Here is a 20,533-nt window from a genome sequence, read left to right on the forward strand (position 1 = left end):
TCCCCACTTTTCTCATTTTCCGAGCGGTGGCAACAGCACATGCGAGCAGGGCAGAAACACGGAAAAGGATAAATTTGGTTTAGTCGTATAGGATTGTACCAAAGATAAAGTACAGTCCAGCTTTAATTATTCGAAGCCTCGATTTATGCATTTTTTTTCAATGTTCCATCACCACCATTTTGACCGCCATCTTGGATTTAAATATTCTAAATCAATTCAGAGAAGTTTAGGGGTCATTCGCTCGACAATAAAAATAAGACAACGACAATTTTTTTTTTGTTGATCTATTATCCGAAGTGAAATTTTGCCAAAGCCATTGGATAATCGAGTCTGGACTGTAAAACAAATGTTTTTTAAAGGATCAATTCTGAAATGCCAATAAGGTGGTTGTGATAAAATGAAAATAAATCTGCATAATTTTGTCACCAATGCTGCGAAAATATTTCTAAGTGAAAGCCACAGAAATAAACCACAAAAATTACAATTTCTACAATTGCGCCTTTTGTCGTTGCGATTATCGTGGCGACAACCTCGGCTCATAAATTTACAGCTTTCTTGTGTATACGACTTTACCGCAAAAAGAGTGGGATCCTGGAGTTTGGCCTGAGTTCCCTTCCCCGCCGTCCCTTCTAGTTCGTAGTCCACGATGGCATGTTCTTGTCCTGTCTCTGTCCTGTCTGTGGAGCGCCGCAGGATGCCACCCGGGGAGATAAATTCCGAATAAATAGAAACAAATGTCCTCGGAATGTGGAAAGCCATCGCATCGTTCGTGAGTGCACTTTTCCCGGAGAAGCAATTTTCCTTCGTGCAGAAGCGAACCTCGGCCGGCGCATGTTTTCCCTCGAGGAGATGCTGGCTGCACCGAGGAGCACATACCTTTTTTGATTAGTGACTCTTACATCGGAGGCACTTGTGCTTCGTTTGCCGGATTTAGCTTTTCTTTCCGGGGGCTATGCTTTTATTTTTTGTTAAGGTAACACTTTCCAAGAGTTGGGAACAACCGGAAGGCAGATGATATTGGTTGGGATCGCTGGGGATGCTAGGAGAACTTCATCTTGCTAATTAACTTAAAATATTTGGAAACAGTTAATTTAAATTCTCTCGAAAATTTTCGTTAAAAAAACAGATTAATTGTAGATCACATCTTGTGAAACTATTGTTTCAATAATAATGTTATCCAACAATAGATCTTCAAAATTTATGATGTTTAAAATATCGATATTTGTTAAAAATAATCAAACAGCCGTCGGTAATGTCGATAATTGTCGGTAACGGGCAAAAATGTATATCACATATTACAACAAATGCATGAGGACAGTTTTCATGCAGATTATGATATGCAGAGCAAATAACACATAGAGTTAAAGTTCCCTTAAGGGGTTATATGCATGTAAATCGACAAAAATGTCAGAGGTTGGAGTGAGCACACACTTAATTAAAAACTTCATCTTCATCTATTATCAAAACAAATTTGAAGACATTTCGGCTCAAAATTTTGGTGAAGACTCGTTAAACCGGTTCTATGTGCATGACGAAGGCTGATTGAAAAAAAAAACTTATTAAAAAATTATTAGAATATTTTTAGTGTTTTTCATACTGACGATTTTACAGTTTTTGATTTTTGCACATTTTAAAAATCGGGCTTCGTCTTGCCCACGGGATATGTCTTGAGAGTCTTCACCCCGAATTTCAGCCAATTTGGTGCATCCCATCTCAAGATATCGTGGCACCCGTAAATCAACTCGGTGTTTCGAGAAGCACGCTCAGAAAGTTTGACAGTTCGCTTTGCGCACGGCAAAATGTTGAACTTAAAATCGTCTCTAACTCAGTTTAATCATGTAATATATTAAAGAAAATTTCAGAAGTGAATGAAAATCTTTTTTTTTTGTGGATTCAATAAATTTTCTGTAATATGAAATTTTGTGATTTTCTACATGTCTGTAACCTCTTAATAAAATCAACAACAACAACAACAACATTCCAGGCAAATTAAAAGCAAAATAATGCAAACCGTTAAGACTCGTTGGATAGGTATTTTGATTACCTTTTGAACGATAGGTCAGATGGTGGATTCGGACATGAGCAATTCTCTACCAAAACCGGAAATGGATTTTATTTGTATTTTTTGATTTGGCTCAAACTTTGTGGGGGCCTTCCCTATGGCCAAATATGTATGCAAAATTGAATTTGCAATTGAAAAGTACTTTACAGATGTTTTGATAAAGTGCTCCGTTTTCAAGATATAGCCACCGAAAGTTTGATTTTAGCGAAATATTTGCAGTTTTTCAATTTTTAAAAATAGTGACCATGAGTGACCATTTCTAAAAATATTTTTATGAAAAGTTCAGAAAATTTTCTATAAAATTGTCGAAGAGACATTGAAGATTGGACCTCTGGTTGCTGAGATACAGCGGCTTAAAGAAAAATAAACATGAAAATTGAAGTTTTCTAACCCAAGTAACATTTTTAAACCAACTAGCCACCACGAAGTTTTATTGAGGTTTTATTGTAGCATCTTGATTGCTTAATAGTTTTATTTGGGCATTCACCGCAACCAATAAGCAAGAGCTAATTAAAAGGTTCTAACAGGGTTTTATGCCTCGGACATAAAACCGAGTGGAAATAAAAGCCGACTGGCTTTCAATAAGGTTTTATTAAAGTTTTAATAGAAGCTTGAAAACCAGATGGCAATGCCATGCCAAACGGTTTTATCGCATGCTTTGTTAAACCCAAGGGTGTTGTAGCTGTCAAGTGCCATTAGGCATGTAAAAAGCTCACTTAAAACCATAAGCTCCTACAAGAGCATTTATCGCGGCCAAATAGCAGTGCATAAATATGGCGCTAAACGCGTGCTCTGATTGAATATGATTGACCGCTATCTTGATTGAAAAAATAGAAAACTGAAAAATTTGATTTAAATTTGATGAAAACACACATTTATGCTGAATTTCTGGTATGATTTATATAGCGATAGATGTTTAAAAATAGTTTGAACTTTTTTTTTTTTCAAAGAATTGCAATAAAATATTTTTTAACATTAAACACTATGATTACAAAATATTGATTTTTGATGAAGCGAGTTGAATTTTTTGGCTCCATCTCCCCTACATTAATCAATAAAATTTCAACCGCAGCTGAATTTGAGCCATCAATTGCGAAAATAAGCTTTCAAACTATTTGGATTACCTCTAATATCTATTATTGGCGATGATACCATTTTTGACAACCATCTCCATAATTTCATTTGGCAAGACGAAGATTTATTTTTGCCAAAATAAAAGCTATTTGGCATAAGACGTTTGAAGGCGTATGAAATGTCATTTTTCCATAACTCCTGACTAGGTTTTAACAAAGGTTTTATCAAGGCTTTGAGGATGTTGTTAGGATTCAGTTGTAAAGCCTTGAACTCCTATGTAGGTTTTCTAAATAGGCCGTAACAACCTTTTGCGGAGGTCCTTTTGGGTTTTAAGTGCACAGAAAAAAAAATCATGGTAATATTACATCTGGGAAGGGGTACATCTTTTATGTCAGAAAAAAGGTGTAATTTTACCACTAAAAATGTGTAATTTTACCACTTTTCTGGTGTAATGTCACTTTTTCAGTCTAAAATGAGGTAAAATTACATCATAAAAGAGGTAATATTCAACCATCCAAAATTACAGCTTCCAAATTTACATTATTTTTTTCTGTGTGGGGTTTATCAAGGTTCTGGGGAGTTTGTTACGACTAAGGGGTTTTAATGTTGGTTTTGGCTGATAGGTTTTATAGCGGTTGTGACAGCTTTGATAAAGCCTAAAATGTTACTTGGGAAGTCTCACCCAAACAGCTCGTGGCGCAGGGGTAGCGGCTTCGGCTGCCGATCCCGATGATGCTGTGAGACGCGGGTTCGATTCCCGCCTTATCCACTGAGCTTCTATCGGATGGTGAAGTAAAACGTCGGTCCCGGTTTCTCCTGTCTCGTCAGAGGCGCTGGAGCAGAAATCCCACGTTAGAGGAAGGCCATGCCCCGGGGGGCGTAGTGCCAATAGTTTCGTTTCGTTTCGGGCAATCACTCTTACCCCTACACCATGGTTCCCGATTCCATCAAATAAACCATAAAAAAATACCAAATTTTAATTTTGACGATCAAAATTGTAAAAATTGATCTAAAAAGAATGGGCAGGCCTGATATAAAGCATAACGGAAATTCGAAAAGACTATTCATATTATGTGGCCAATTATAGTTTTTATCTACTCTAATTTTGACTACGTCTGCCCAGCAACTAACCTGATGCAAATCAACAGTCCTGTACTTTTCAACGAATTCCATGTCACGATCACAAGCTCACAGTTGCATCCAACTCTCTGTTTTTTTTTTTGCATTTTCCAAAAAAAAGATGTTTCTTGCTCACATTCTGCTCTATCTAGTTGGGTTCTTAAAAATACACTAACAAAGAGAACGTGGAGTGAAACTAGTCTATTTCTCTCCATCTGCATGAATCGCAAAGCAAAAAGTCCAATTGGCCCAGCTTATCCCTCAATCCTCGACGCATGTAGCCATCCGAACAGCGAACATCGCACCATTATGTTGCTGAACCATCACCACTGCTGCTGCTGCAACTCTTCTTGGCACAAATTGTATCAAGGACCATGCACGAAAGGACCTGGGACAGAAGCGCGAAACTCGAAAGTACGCGTTCCCATCCCAAAAAAAAACACGAAAGAAAGAACAATGCAAATCGGTCTAGTTTTCGGATGAAGCCAGCCTGGCAGGTCTCGAAAAAAAAAGAAAATGTGTCCAACCAAAACTGAAATGTTTCGAATCGAAGTGAAAGCGGGGAGGAAAAAAAGTACGAGAATCTATTTTCATGTCAAACGAAGTGATAATGGAAAAGAGATTATCGATGGAAAACGTTCGTTCGTTCGCTCGTGGAAAATACGTGCTTTTCAACGGTGGCACTACACTGACGATATGCGTTGGATTTGAGGAACGTTTTCGCATAACCCGCGGAGTATGGGTGGGTGGAGGGGGGGGGGGGGAACACGGCTCACGAGACAACCCTTTTTTTTGTTTTTTTGTATTTTTGTATTTTTGTATTTTTGTATTTTTGTATTTTTGTATTTTTGTATTTTTGTATTTTTGTATTTTTGTATTTTTGTATTTTTGTTTTTGTATTTTTGTATTTTTGTATTTTTGTATTTTTGTATTTTTGTATTTTTGTATTTTTGTATTTTTGTATTTTTGTATTTTTGTATTTTTGTATTTTTGTATTTTTGTATTTTTGTATTTTTGTATGTTTGTATTTTTGTATTTTTGTATTTTTGTATTTTTGTATTTTTGTATTTTTGTATTTTTGTATTTTTGTATTTTTGTATTTTTGTATTTTTGTATTTTTGTATTTTGTATTTTGTATTTTTGTATTTTTGTATTTTTGTATTTTTGTATTTTTGTATTTTTGTATTTTTGTATTTTTGTATTTTTGTATTTTTGTATTTTTGTATTTTTGTATTTTTGTATTTTTGTATTTTTGTATTTTTGTATTTTTGTATTTTTGTATTTTTGTATTTTTGTATTTTTGTATTTTTGTATTTTTGTATTTTGTATTTTGTATTTTGTATTTTGTATTTTTGTATTTTTGTATTTTTGTATTTTTGTATTTTTGTATTTTTGTATTTTTGTATTTTTGTATTTTGTATTTTTGTATTTTTGTATTTTTGTATTTTGTATTTTTGTATTTTGTATTTTTGTATTTTTGTATTTTTGTATTTTGTATTTTTGTATTTTTGTATTTTTGTATTTTTGTATTTTTGTATTTTGTATTTTTGTATTTTTGTATTTTGTATTTTTGTATTTTTGTATTTTTGTATTTTTGTATTTTTGTATTTTTGTATTTTTGTATTTTTGTATTTTTGTATTTTTGTATTTTTGTATTTTTGTATTTTTGTATTTTTGTATTTTTGTATTTTTGTATTTTTGTATTTTTGTATTGTTTGTATTTGTATTTTTGTATTTTTGTATTTTTGTATTTTTGTATTTTTGTATTTTTGTATTTTTGTATTTTTGTATTTTTGTATTTTTGTATTTTTGTATTTTTGTATTTTTGTATTTTTGTATTTTTGTATTTTTGTATTTTTGTATTTTTGTATTTTTGTATTTTTGTATTTTTGTATTTTTGTATTTTTGTATTTTTGTATTTTTGTATTTTTGTATTTTTGTATTTTGTATTTTTGTATTTTGTATTTTTGTATTTTTGTATTTTTGTATTTTTGTATTTTTGTATTTTGTATTTTTGTATTTTTGTATTTTGTATTTTTGTATTTTTGTATTTTTGTATTTTTGTATTTTTGTATTTTTTTATTTTTGTATTTTTGTATTTTTGTATTTTTGTATGTTTGTATTTTTGTATTTTTGTATTTTTGTATTTTTGTATTTTCGTATTTTTGTATTTTTGTATTTTTGTATTTTTGTATTTTTGTATTTTTGTATTTTTGTATTTTTGTATTTTTGTATTTTTGTATTTTTGTATATTTATATTTTTGTTATCGTGTTTGAGAGGATTTCGTGATGGAGAGAGCATAGACAATTTACAATCAGAGGGTTAAATATATTTTCCAAGAAATACAATCGCAATATTTTGTTCAGTAACAATGGCACTGCTCATTTATAGTTCACTACCACATCAATGTATTGGTCACTTCGGTTCACTTCCGAAAGTGATTAAATTCAAATCAAATCAATCCGGGTCGTTCAAACTTTGGACCCTGCTCGGTCGGTCACTCAGTCACCAGTTCAACGCCAACACAATTGGCCAGGTCATGCCAGCCACAGGCTGCAGGACACCGGGCCGTCCAGTCCGTCCGGCTGGCTGTCATTCATTGCCAGTTCACCGCAGAACTAATTACAAAAGTTCACAATGAGCACGATTGCGGAAAGCCACCTCAAAGTCCCAAAACGGTTGAAATTACCATTTATCAATGGGTTTGAAATTGATGCTGACCACCACCCACAACGGAACGGAACGAGAGCCGTCACTCTTTTTTGGGGTGATGGGGGGAGAGTCACCGGCAAAGAACAGGAAAAACTGGGCTCCCATTTTCCGGCACAGCAGCCATAGCAGCAATTATTGCCACCACCACCACCCATCACCGGCACCCGGCCCTGGGAGTGCTGAATGTGTGGGCTTTTTTCTGCCCTTCAACTCTCTTCATTTGCTTGAAATCCCGAGTGCGGGCGAAAATAATAAAAAAAAGCTACGATAATGGAATCGCGCTGGGGAAAAAAGTGCTGCCGAAAGCTGCAAATACTTCACGTCAAATGCATGTTGAACGATTGTGATTTCAAGGGTTTTTTTTTGTTCCTGCTCCGATCCAAGAACTTGTGCCATGTGTGCATTTTTGGTGTGCGACGACCTTAATTGACAGTATTATGCAATGATATGCCCTAGGGGGAGAAACAGCAGGAAAACCACGAGATTTTTCATTTTGGTGGGGTGTGTGGTTTCGGCAGATTATTGTCATGAGCTCGGATATGCACCACCAACTAGTGGAAATAAGTTTTCATTGAAATGTTTTAGTTAAAAAAAACTATACAACAATTCTTGGTTTGTTCAAGAATCATGGATTACTGATCAGCAAACAAGCAAAAAGCAAACAAACAAAATAAGTCGCTCAGAAGATGCTCATCAATGATTAAGGTGACCAACTCTAGCTGAGTGATCAATTTTTAATAGTTCAGCAAACCTGAAAAATCTTGTAATATTCTCTACAAAAATGGAATTAAAATTATAAAGAGCAATTTCAGGATTTTTCAGGTATTTTTTTCTCGACCCTCTCCGATTTCAATGAAACTTCAACTTCAATCAAATGTAAATTTCCGGCTAGTTCCCTCCTTGACCTGATACATAGTTTAACTAACAAGTTATCGTACCCAATAAAACAACAAATTACAAATAAATAAATTACTTTGTAGACATATTATCCTAGGCATAATTAAGCCATTTTTGTGTATATGGAGCCAATTACACTCGATAATAACATTTCAGTAGGGCGGAAGTGTTTTAAATATTTTTGTATTTCGTAATTTAAATATTGCTGTATCTCGAAGCCTTTGCATTATATCAAAAAGTGGTCGAAGACAAACTTGTAAAAAATTTGACGGGCTTTCCGAAAAAAAATACACTGAAAGAAAAAAATTCTCCACTTTTATGACTTTTTTTGATTTTTAAGATTAAAAGTCAAATTTGAAGGTGAGCCCACGATTTTTTTTCGTTAAAAATTTTTGTGAAATAGCCTAAGATGTCATGAAAAATGCAAGATGGAGCAACTCACCTAAAAAGTACAAAAATCATTTACTAAAACTGTTTTTTTTTTCAAAAGTGCTCTAAACATCAAAATTTTCAAAAACCAAACACGAGAGTTGATTCTCCAGACAATTTTACATAAAAGTCTCCATATTGACCATTGACCTTAGTCCAATCCTTGTGAAGTTACAGCGGTTTTAAAAATAAAAAAGTTGAAAAAATAGGTTTTTTATGGTTTTTGGCAATTTCTATATGACAGATTTGGTTTTTCAGTCTCAAAAATATTTTTACCGGAAAGCTCGTTCAATTTCCCATTAGTTTGTCTTTGACCACATTTCAATTGGATGTATGAGCTTACAGATTTAAGCTAATTTACTATCCAGGTTACTATACTACACTGAAAAATATTATGTTTTCAGTTATGAGCAATGTAATTAGCTTATATTTGTAAGCAAAACGTCATCATTAACTCATTTTCGACCAAAATTGTCATTGTCACAAGATAGCACACAACAGACGAAGTGTCAAAAGTTCTTTGCCATGATGATTAGTCTTGTAGCACTGCACCTTTTTTCAATTTACTTTCATTCGAGGGTTAATTTTTAGGAAGCCAAAGTATGAGTCATTCTACCACAAACGTAACAACATTTAAAATCGCATTTCCGCGAAAACTACGATAGTTCGGGAATCGTAAATTGAAGAAGGTTGATACAGGTAGGGTGTTATATCAAAATCGTTTTTTAAGCAGCTGTTTATCAGTTCCAGAGCCGAGAATTTTAACAAGCCTACGAAAAATATGACTTTGGTATCAAAAAGATAGGGCGCTTCGGTTTGGGATCGGCAATCGGAATTTTTTTATGGAATCAACAGCACCACCAAATTTAAGCTCGACCAGAAAAGTTTATATCATTTTTGCACTTGTCTGTGTACGATCTAAGTGGAATCATCCGTCCTTGTATTGGTAGGCAAATGCTAGCCACTAGGCCATAGAAACTTGGTGAGAATCACGAACACTATTACAACCAAGAGCAAGCTGTGGCACTATAACCACGAAAATAGTGTCCAGGACATTCGTGAAAATACAGAGCTCAATTTGTTGGGTGGTGACGCACGGTCAATTGTGTGGGATTGTGTGTGAAAAGAAAAGAATTTTATTTCGTGTTTCATTCTGGTTGGCTTGCCCAAGTTCTTCCTACATCATCGTGGATCGGGAGGCACGCTGGCGATTTAAATCGTCTGGGTAATCGTGGTGCATTGATCTATTATTTAAATATCTGTGCGCGAGTGTTTTGGTGTGCTCATTAGAAATACCTTTCCATAACATCGTAGCTCAGAGGGCTCGGCGACGGGTTTATTGTAGAAGTCCTCCCCATAGCATCGTAGCTCGGAAGGCAACGAAAAAAAAATAAATCATGAGATATTTGAAGGAACGTTGTGGATTCAGCGGTCTCAAGCGGTGTCAACGGGTATATAGAGAAAAACTATGTGCTTGATGAGTCTGCAACTTCAACTATCGGACTATTACTAATAAAGTTGGGGTCTTCAGGGGTTAAACAGTGAACGGATGGATGGGTCCCACTGATCATTTTTGATTCATTGTTTAACTTCAGCTGTTCTGTCAATAACGGAGTTGCAGCTCATTGGCAGTCAACCATGCTCATGCTCAGACTAATGCTCAGGACATTCGTGAAAATACAAAGTCCCATCCCAGAGGGTCCCGGAAAACCAAAACTTCTGAGCATGGTATTCCCAACGAATAATAATTGCCAAAATTTGGAGCGAATGGTGGTTACTCTGTGGTATGGTGGTGTGTCCCTACGCTTCTTTCTTCTCAATAGATCAGAATTGTGTTGTTGTTTGAACACTCCGTGCTCAAACTCAACCCACTTCATTGAATCATCTCTGCGATAAACTGATGTGTGATGTTTAGATTAAGTATTTTGATTGACTCTTTGCGGTAACAATCGGTCTGGTTTTCAACGATCAAAACAAAATTTTCCTTGAAATCAATAGCCCTTTTCATACGAATGAAACTTTAATATATCTGATTGTTACGCTGGACTGTAAATTTAATGCATAATTGCAGTGCTGTAAATGAGTGATAAAAAGGCTATTATTTGATCTCTTCTTGTGTATCGTGATTCCCAGCAATGGCATTCTCTTTCTATCACTCCTCCACTTTTCCTCGACTATGCGCTCTCACTACAGTTGTATTTGGGGCATGAGTATTCAGGATTGAAAATTGTAGTTGCTGAGAGCTGATAGTTTGATATTTTACCAACACTGCATAATTGTAAACAAGTATTTCAACAAATCCTCGATGACAACTAAGTAACGTCATGATTCGAAATCCGGACACTTAGTTGCATATCATTTTTGTTTAAGCTGGAAAAAAAATCATGAAATAAATTGGAAATGTTGAAATATCATCAGGATGTAGTATTAACTAGGGTGGGTACGGATTTTCAAAAAATTTCGCATCAAGTTCTGGTGTGGTTCCCCTTATAGGGCATACCCAAAGGGACTCTCACGCCAAATTTCAGCTCATTTGGTTGAAAAGTGGCTTGTCTCAAGCGGGTTCAAGTTTACATGGAAATTACTATGGGAAATTTTGAATTTTCGTTCATTCGCTGCTACAGGCCTGGGGAAACATGTAGAAACTTCTAGGATGGCCAGAAATGAGCGGAATCGTCTGAAGAACAACTTTCCCTAAGAGACCAGGTCGATTCGTTCAACCCCCATCGAGCTCAACGGCAATACATCCGGGGTTTTCGGAACCAACGGTTTTCCCCAGAAAAGCATCAAATTTTCCTTAGCATGCTATGAATGCTTTATGAACACCGCGACGCCTCATGTCAAACAGCTACCACGTGGACTAGCATCGCCTATAAAAAATTACTTTTTATTACTTTTTGAACCATAGAATTATTATTCATGGTGATCAGGATACTATTCAGCTGTATTCTGAACCTCCAAATAAGAAAAAAAAAACTGTTATGGTGCAAATTTTACAATCACGTGGTAGCTGTTTGACACGTGGCGTCGTGGTATTCATCAAGCATTCATAAGGAAATTTGATGCTTTTCTGGGGAAAACCGTTGGTTCCGAAAACCCCGGATGTATTGCCGTTGAGCTCGATGGGGGTTGAACGAATCGACCTGGTCTCTTAGGGAAAGTTGTTCTTCAGACGATTCCGCTCATTTCTGGCCATCCTAGAAGTTTCTACATGTTTCCCCTGGCCTGTAGGAGCGAATGAACGAAAATTCAAAATTTCCCATAGTAATTTCCATGTAAACTTGAACCCGCTTGAGACAAGCCACTTTTCAACCAAATGAGCTGAAATTTGGCGTGAAAGTCCCTTTGGGTATGCCCTACAAGGGGAACCACACCAGAACTTGATGTGATTTTTTTTGAAAATCCGTACCCACCCTAATAAACAGTCACTTTTAAGAGAATTCATGCAAAATTTGTCTTTTCTAACGATTTTTATCAGCATTCGAAAATTAAAATGACTTGTTGTGCTTCGAATCCCGGACACTGATAAAGGCTGATTCAAAATCCGGACACTTATGCTTCGAATTCCGGCCACTCGATTTTTCTAATGAATCGCACAAATTTGGACTGAAATGTTAGTGAGTGGCATTCTTTAGGTTTCAAATGTGTTGTTAACATTAAAACAATCGATATTTTATATTAAAAATTTGCTAGAATTAAAGGAAATCAAAACCATAAATTTCTGCTTTGCCTTCCCGGTGCTTCAGACGCGTATGAAATATTTCAAGTGAAATGTTTCGCATTGTTTAAAACTTATTTTATTTGATTGTTTTGACATTAACTACAGCGTTCAAACAAACCTAAAATGAAAGTTGATGTTAGAATTCATCACATAACACAGTTTTGACAATCATGATGCGAACTTATATCCAAATAAATGATAACACAAGATAAAGTGTCCGGGTTTCGAAGCGTCCGGGAATTCGAATCATGACGTAAGATGGTTCGTAGAAAAATGTTTACAATTGCGTATTGTTAAATATATTTTTTCATTCGAGTGATGATGGAGTAGGAGAAATATGTCAATTATTATCTAATATTCGTTTGCTGCCTTTCAAGCACAGTTCGAATAACTGTATTCACAAAAAAACAATGTAATGCGAGCCCTATTTTTCAGCTTTGTCAGACTTCTTCGGAGTTATTGGAGGTTACTGTCGCAAGTAGATTCTCTTCCCATGAGGACACCGTGAGTGATTTTGCTTGTTCGCGTCCAACCATCCCCTTTTGGCTCTTCATACGGCAGTAATTTGAAGATGTTCCCTTTAAGTCTGGGCCACTGTAATTCTAGGGTCATCCTTGTTGATCTGTTGGTTTACACACCAAATCAAATCAAATCATAAAAACAACGTAAACAATTACAAAATAAATGTTCTGATATTTAAATTTGCAATATTTCTTTTTAAATAGCACCCTAAAAAGGAGTTCCCCTACGAACATCTCGAAAAGTTTTAATTTAATAAAATCGAGTGTCCGTAATTGGTTATTCACGAATGCTTAAAACAAATGCGAAACATTATATAATTTAACAAAAAAAAAACCTGCCATCACTCCAAACCTAAGCGGTTTAATTATGCTCTTGTAACGCTAATTGACGCGAGGGGGCCACTTGGCCTGGTTGTTCCGAGTGCGGCCTCGGCCACTCGTTTAACCTCTCCCATTGAGCTCCAGTCAACCCGAATAATCCCCTCTGTGTTGTGTGTTGAATAATTCCACTTAAAAAATCACGCAAACATACCACTTTGACATCGTAAAGTATCAGATTTATTGCCTCTCTTGCAGCACACATGCCCTCTGCATGTCAACCGTTTTCCCAGCCACCCGATGACATCCCAAATATGACCCCGTTCCGAAGCCTCCCCTGCCAGAACCGTTTCGTGGAATGCCTACTGCCCCAGACCACGTGCATGGGGTGGTGATTCATGATGAGTGGGGGTGGTTTCATAATTATAAAAGCACACAGTTCCGTCCTGGGTCCTGGGTACGATGTTCGCAACAACCCACTTGAAGCACACAGACACATACACATTTGCTGCCCCTTGGGTTGTTCGGATTTCAAATGTGTCACAGCGTCTCTCGTCTGGTCGTGGTCGCCTAGCGGCCTGGAGGCGATTCCAGAAACACATGTCCGTGGATTTGTTTGATTTTACGAGCTGACTTTGAGTTTGTAAATCCAGGAAAACTCTGTGGATGATACTGGAATTGCTGAATAACCTTAAGCATGAGTAATTTAATAAACATTTATTATAACAATTCAGTGAATATTTCTTAACTTAAGGATACACAGCAACCAAGGAAATTGTTGTCTTCTTATTCCAAAATTGTTGGCGTGGCTAGGTCATGAACTCATGCGTAAATTTTCAAAAGATCCCATCTGTATAAGAAATCTTTAAGACACAGGAAGGAAGAAATCATTTAAGAGTTGAAAATGCTTTATAAAAATCTTTAATCCTGTGACTTTCAGTTTATCATCATGAATCATGAACATCCTCTTAATTTGAGTGTTTTAAAAGCCTCAACATACTTTGGAAAGAAAAACAAAACTTGCTCTCACATCAGTATGATTTCAGCAACCCAATCCTTAGGTCATTCATTACCCCCTCATAACAAACCGCTCTCTTTTCATAAATTACGAACGTTATTGCTGGTGGATATTGGTAATGTTCTCCCATTTTTTGAAAGCATACCAAATACAACACACAGTACTTTGAGCGAGCAGCTTTTAGTGTGCAGCTATTGCAGTGAGAGTGCCTTCGGAGGAAGGACATTTTTCATAAATATCCATTAGCAGACGTACAATAAAGGCACTGACTGCTGCTGCTGCATCCCTACAGTAGCAGCAGAAGTAGCATCCTTTTCATTGAAGGGGGAGGGCACTTCATTGCACGTGCACACTCTCGCTCTCTCACACACACACACACACGCCACGCTACGCCACCCAAAGGCGGACGGCCATAATTTAATACTTTCGATCGAATGTGCAGCATGCAGGAATTTATATTTGTTACGCATACTTGACGGTCGTTATACGCTTCCATGCATTATGATTTCCTGCGTTTATGCATCTCCGCGCTTTCGAACGCGAACGCGACGCGAGTGGATCCTCAATTCGCGCCATCATCAACCGCCCACCCACCCACAATTGATGAGAAACGGGGGCTTATAATGGGACGGGTAGAGGTGACAGCAAAATGCAATCTCCCCACCCAATGCTCGTTCCTCTAGCCTTTCTTCCCCACCAGGCCAGCGCCAGCATGAGGGTAAATCGTGTTTGAATGTGGGTGAATAAATTTTTATTGCAATTTTTTTTTTGGTGTCCAGCTGGTGTAGGGTTACGGACTGTGAAAATACTCACCATTTCATAAAGCGCTGTTTCAATTTATGTCGTCTTGCAAAACTATCCTGAAACGTTGGGCAAAGTTGAACGATCCTTCAGTCAAATCCCAAGGATTTCCGGTGATCGTATCTGGAAACGTATGTGGCACACATTGTAAACAAATCGTGTCAAATATTAAGCTTCTAGGTTTTGAGTAAGGAGTGTCATGCTCATTATTCCACTGGATTGGTATTACAGATTTGTGTTCACCAGACATCCGTAATCTTAATATATTTTTAGAGAATTTTCAAGTATGGTATTAACTGTATCTTTTAATTGGTGTTTCCAAATTAGTTGAAACTTGCATCGTTTGTTGAGCGATAGAATACGAACCAATTGCTTCAAAAAATTGACTCCATCATTCATTGTTCTGAAATTGATGAATGACCTCTCTATGTTTAAGTCACGTAAATAAATAAACCACAACATTGTTCTGAAATAATTTACCATCAAACTTTAAAAATCTTGGACTTGGCCATGACCACAGTATATTTCAACTGAGACGGTTCGGTTAGTAACCACCATATATCTCAAGAACCTTTGAAGCGAATACCTTTCTCTGGCTAACGATTTCTTCGGACATTGTACAGACGTAGATCGGTAATGCAGATGACTCGGGCCAGGCAATCCACGACTCCTTCGTTCAGTTCTTGAGTATATGAGATGGCCCTGGACTGTTTTGAGACGGTGTTAGTAAGGGAAATTCTCGTATGTTTGGCACGTTAAGCACTCACTCCTAACTCCATCCAATTTGCTGATTTTCACTATTTGAACAACTAATTTTGCAAAACTTTTGATAGAAACTTGCTTGCTCACTTCTTATGATAAGTGCAGTGCTTCTGGAGACGCGCAGTCCTGTTTTTTCGCGATAATTTTCGTCGTAAATGATCGTAAAAATTTATTCCAGCTGGCAGCTTTAGTATCAACTCATCAAACTATCGATTTTATGAAGAGTGAAGCGTCATTTATTTACTATTTTTGAAATTTGCTCGCGTTATCTAAATTGTAAAAACAGTAAAAATATACTGATAAGTCCAGCCCATATCACTACTGCTCGGCTGGCACGCGATCGCTAAAAAAAAACTTTTTAAATAATCAATTACACTAATCGACAAAACAAAACTTGTGTCAAGGGATTCACGATATCTCATCGGTTCCTCAGAGAAAAGGCATCCCCGAATCCGATGCAATCGACAGAATTTGATTTTATGTCCACGCGGACTGACGCGAATGTGGTAAATTTTTTAACATAAAAAAACGAACAATTTAAAAAAAAAACCATGCGTCTCCTCCAAACTATATGAGCCGTCTACAAAAATATGGAAGCGCCTGGTGCATAGCCATTTCCTTAAAGCACAACGGAAACAATCAATACAAATGTATACATAAGTTGTCAAGTTCGGGGGATCCACAGCTAGCATTTTTTTTACGGGCTATGGGTACTTCGGGATGTCCATGGTCATCCAAGGACTCCCTGGAGTTGAGATCTACGAGTCTACCGCCGTAACAAGCAAGAGGTCGTCGGATTTTGACCCCGGATCATGTGAGTATAGCATCAGTGGATATGGTATACTACTATATGAATGTAATGGGATGTTCATGATCATCCAAGGACTCCCTGGAGTTAAGATCTACGAGTCTACCGCCGTAACAAGCAAGAGGTCGTCGGATTTTGACCCCGGATCATGTGAGTATAGCATCAGTGGATATGGTATACTACTATATGAATGTAATGGGATGTACATGGTCATCCAAGGACTCCCTAGAGTTAAGATCTACGAGTCTACCGCCGTAACAAGCAAGAGGTCGTCGGATTTTGACCCCGGATCATGTGAGTAGGGTAGAGTAGTCATCAATGAGACACGGGGAACAATGATAAAATGGCTCTCACAAGTCGAAGTTTCAACCAATCAGGCTCATATTTGGGGGAAAGGTGTGTCTACTGGATACACGTCTGCCATATTAATGCCTTTGGTTATGGACGCTCCCTTGAAAAGTTATTCATAAATGTTTGATTCTGGGGTGTAAAAGTAAATTATGGACAAAACTTACTTTTTCGCTCGTAGGCTGCCATTTACTCCAAAACTAATATTTCTTCAAATTTCTTTCGACGTTCCATAGGGATTAAGTTGGGCTACAATGTCCTTTCATTAGATTTGGCCAAAATTTAGAATAAACTCAGAATCCAGGGCTGTCTCATTGTTCCCCACTCATTTCAGCCCATGGGTAACAATGAGACACTTTGATTTTTCTTCAATAAACTTTTCAAAATCGATGGAAATCTTTCAAAACATGAATTAAAAGTGATTTTTGGCATATTTATAGAGTTTAAACTTCATTAAACCAAAAATACAAAGTTATTTGGTATTAATATATGGATTTTACAAAATTGAAATACTTTTTAGTGTAACTTTTGTTATTAAAAGTTTCATGTTGGCAAAATTGCTCTAAAATGTTCAAGGCAAGTCACCTGCAATGGAACAATACAAAAACATGATGTTTTGCTAGAAAAATGTTGATTTTCGTAGAGTGTCTCATTGTTCCCCACCTGTCTCATTGTTCCTGCCAAGTGCGTCTACAATGAGACAGTTGAATAACTCTGGCTGTAGATGTCGGATCGATCTCATATTTTTGTCAATGTTAGAACACATTAAAAGAATGATAATGCAACTAAAAGCTCATTAAAACATGCTGATGAAAAAATTAGAAAAATCGTTGAAAGTTGAAAACCAAAAGTGTCTCATTGATGACTACACTACCCTATAGCATCAGTGGATATGGTAGACTACTATATGAATGTAATGGGATGTTCATGGTCATCCAAGGACTCTCTAGAGTTAAAATCTATGAGTCTACCGCCGTAACAAGCAAAAGGTCATCGGATTTTGACCCCGGATCATGTGCGTATAGCATCAGTGGATATGGCAGACTACTATATGAATGTAATGGGATGTCCATGGTCATCCAAGGACTCCCTGGAGTTTAGATCTACGAGTCTACCGCCGTAACAAGCAAGAGGTCGTCGGATTTTGACCCCGGATCATGTGCGTATAGCATCAGTGGATATGGTAGACTACTATATGAATGTAATGGGATGTACATGGTCATCCAAGGACTCCCTGGAGTTAAGATCTACAATTGATGTAAAGTTATTGAAATATTTAAATTTGAACGATGAACGAAAGTCCTTGCTTACCACTTTAGCCAAACGGTGACCTCTTTTTTGTTACGGCGGTAGACTCGTAGATTTTAACTCCAGGGAGTCCTTCGATGACCATGAACATCCCATTACATTCATATAGTAGTCTACCATATCCACTGATGCTATACTCACATGATCCGGGGTCAAAATCCGACGACCTCTTGCTTGTTACGGCGGTAGACTCGTAGATCTTAACTCCAGGGAGTCCTTGGATGACCATGGACATCCCATTACATTCATATAGTAGTCTACCATATCCACTGATGCTATACGCACATGATCCGGGGTCAAAATCCGACGAACTCTTGCTTGTTACGGCGGTAGACTCATAGATTTTAACTCTAGGGAGTCCTTGGATGACCATGGACATCCCGAAGTACCCATAGACCTTTGAGAAACATAAAATTTTAGTAAACAAATAAATTTAAAAAAAAAGTTTTTCAAATATTTTAATTTTAAACTTTTAATATTTATTTTTATAATCGTTCAAAAAATGCTACCTGTGGACCCTCCGAACTTGACAATTTTTTTTATACATTTGTATTGGTTGTTTCCGTTGTGCTTTAAGGAAATGGCTATGCACCAGGCGCTTCCATATTTTTGTAGATGGCTCATATAGTTTGGAGGAGACGCATGGTTTTTTTTTAAATTGTTCGATTTTTTTATATTAAAAAATTTACCACATTCGCGTGAGTCCGCGTGGACATAAAATCAAATTCTGTCGATTGCATCGGATTCGGGGATGCCTTTTCTCTGAGGAACCGATGAGATATCGTGAATCCCTTGACACAAGTTTTGTTTTGTCGAGTAGTTTTATCTATCTTTCCGCAGCCGGCTGCCTATGATTTAAAATTTTCAACCGATAAACAAAATTCTCATGGGAATATTAATCCGATACTTGAGTGATGAAGACCGCTAAATCGGCTGCGTCTTCGACAAAATATCACGTGAGATTTTAGGGGGTTATTTATAGTCCTTAATTCTCCGCAATCTAATCGAACACAAGCGCAGCCAGTCCGAAGAAAGCATCCTGGAAGAACTTGCGGTTAGATTACACCTCAAGTCTTTTCTTTCTAATTGCAGTACATCTGAATAACCCCAAAAATGTACAGCAAAAATTAAAGCGGCTAGGCCTACTGCGTTGCATTAACCGCAGAGACAGATTCGGTGAACGGATCACATTTCACATAATCAACAGGGGATGAAGGATGCGTGGACATACCGTACCAAACGCTCCGAATCAGTTAGGTGTGGTGTGTAAGTGTAAATTATATTTTTAGGAGGGAAGTGGAATTGGGCAATTGAAATAGGGGAAAATGGGAATTGGGAAAAATGGGAATTGGGAAAGGGATAATGGGGAAGGGATAGAAGGGTTATTTAATTTATAATATCATAATATAGGGGAATATAATAATTTAACAACTTATGATGGACAGCTCTCACCAAGAAACAGCAAATCTTTAACATAAAGCTCAAATCTTCAAAAGACGCCGCAAGGTGGTATCCCGATCGTCAGATTCCAGGTTCTTCTCAGGATCGTTTGACGTGAACACATTCACTTTAGCACTGAGTATGTCCGCTCCCAACCAGAATTTCTTCATAGTTCGGTGGTTCTAAAAAAGAAGTTGCACTTATGGCCTATTTTGAAAACTGTAGAAAATCTTATCACAAGAAAATGGTGCTGCGATTTTCCCCCCAACCGTTCGCGCGCGCGGCTTACTGCGGTAAGAAGTTTTATGGATTACGTTGAATATCTCAGAATTGAAAACGAATTTTGGGGATCTGTGGAGGTCAAAAGGTGAGGCATTGTGAGCTGCACAAAATGACCTTCCTAACTCACTTTAGCCAAAAATGCACGTACGACAAGACGGCGATGAAATGTGATTAAATGACAAGAGTATGTTAGGCGTAATCTAATCAAAGGCAATCTCCAGGATCCCCTCGAAAGACTGGCTGCGCTAGGGTTTGATTAGAGATTAGATGAGGTGCAGTTTTTTAGTCTTGGCCCTAAACCATTTCATTGGGTGTAACCATATTTGTGTTCTTGTTTTCGTTATTCTTGTTGAGAGAAAACTTTAATTTTGTGTAAAATTTCCATATCGTAATCAAACTTTCCCAGATTGATTGAAATAAACTTCTGCTAGCAACCCTAAACCCAGAACCATGTCACCCTGCGCCACTCCCTCCCGTTCGTTTGGAACGCCACTTATTACGCCAGTTCCCAGTGCCAAGCACTCGAGCACACTTGTTAAATGTTCATAAATTAAACTGAAAAGCCAAATGATCCGGAATAAATTGAAAACATAAAATTTTTACATCACACAAATGCGAGATGCTTCCTCTTGCTGCTGCCGGGTTCGCACCCGGTTTTAACCATTTTCGCAGTGCTATTATGTGCGTTATTGAATTTTTTTTTATTCCTCCTCTCAAGCTCTTCAACTTTTTTACTTTATTTTATTTATTTTTTTTCGTGGTGGCATCCCGCGAAAGCATAAATTGTTTTCACTCCGGTGGCAGTGTAGCGGTGACGTCGGGCTGACATTTGGTGGTTGACGTCACGGGGGAGAGACCGGCACGTGGCACTGGCACATGGTTTGCGTTAAACGCTGCTGGCGGAAACTAAAC

The sequence above is a fragment of the Culex quinquefasciatus genome, chromosome 3 (assembly GCF_015732765.1).
Source record: "Culex quinquefasciatus strain JHB chromosome 3, VPISU_Cqui_1.0_pri_paternal, whole genome shotgun sequence".
Classification (NCBI taxonomy): domain Eukaryota; kingdom Metazoa; phylum Arthropoda; class Insecta; order Diptera; family Culicidae; genus Culex; species Culex quinquefasciatus.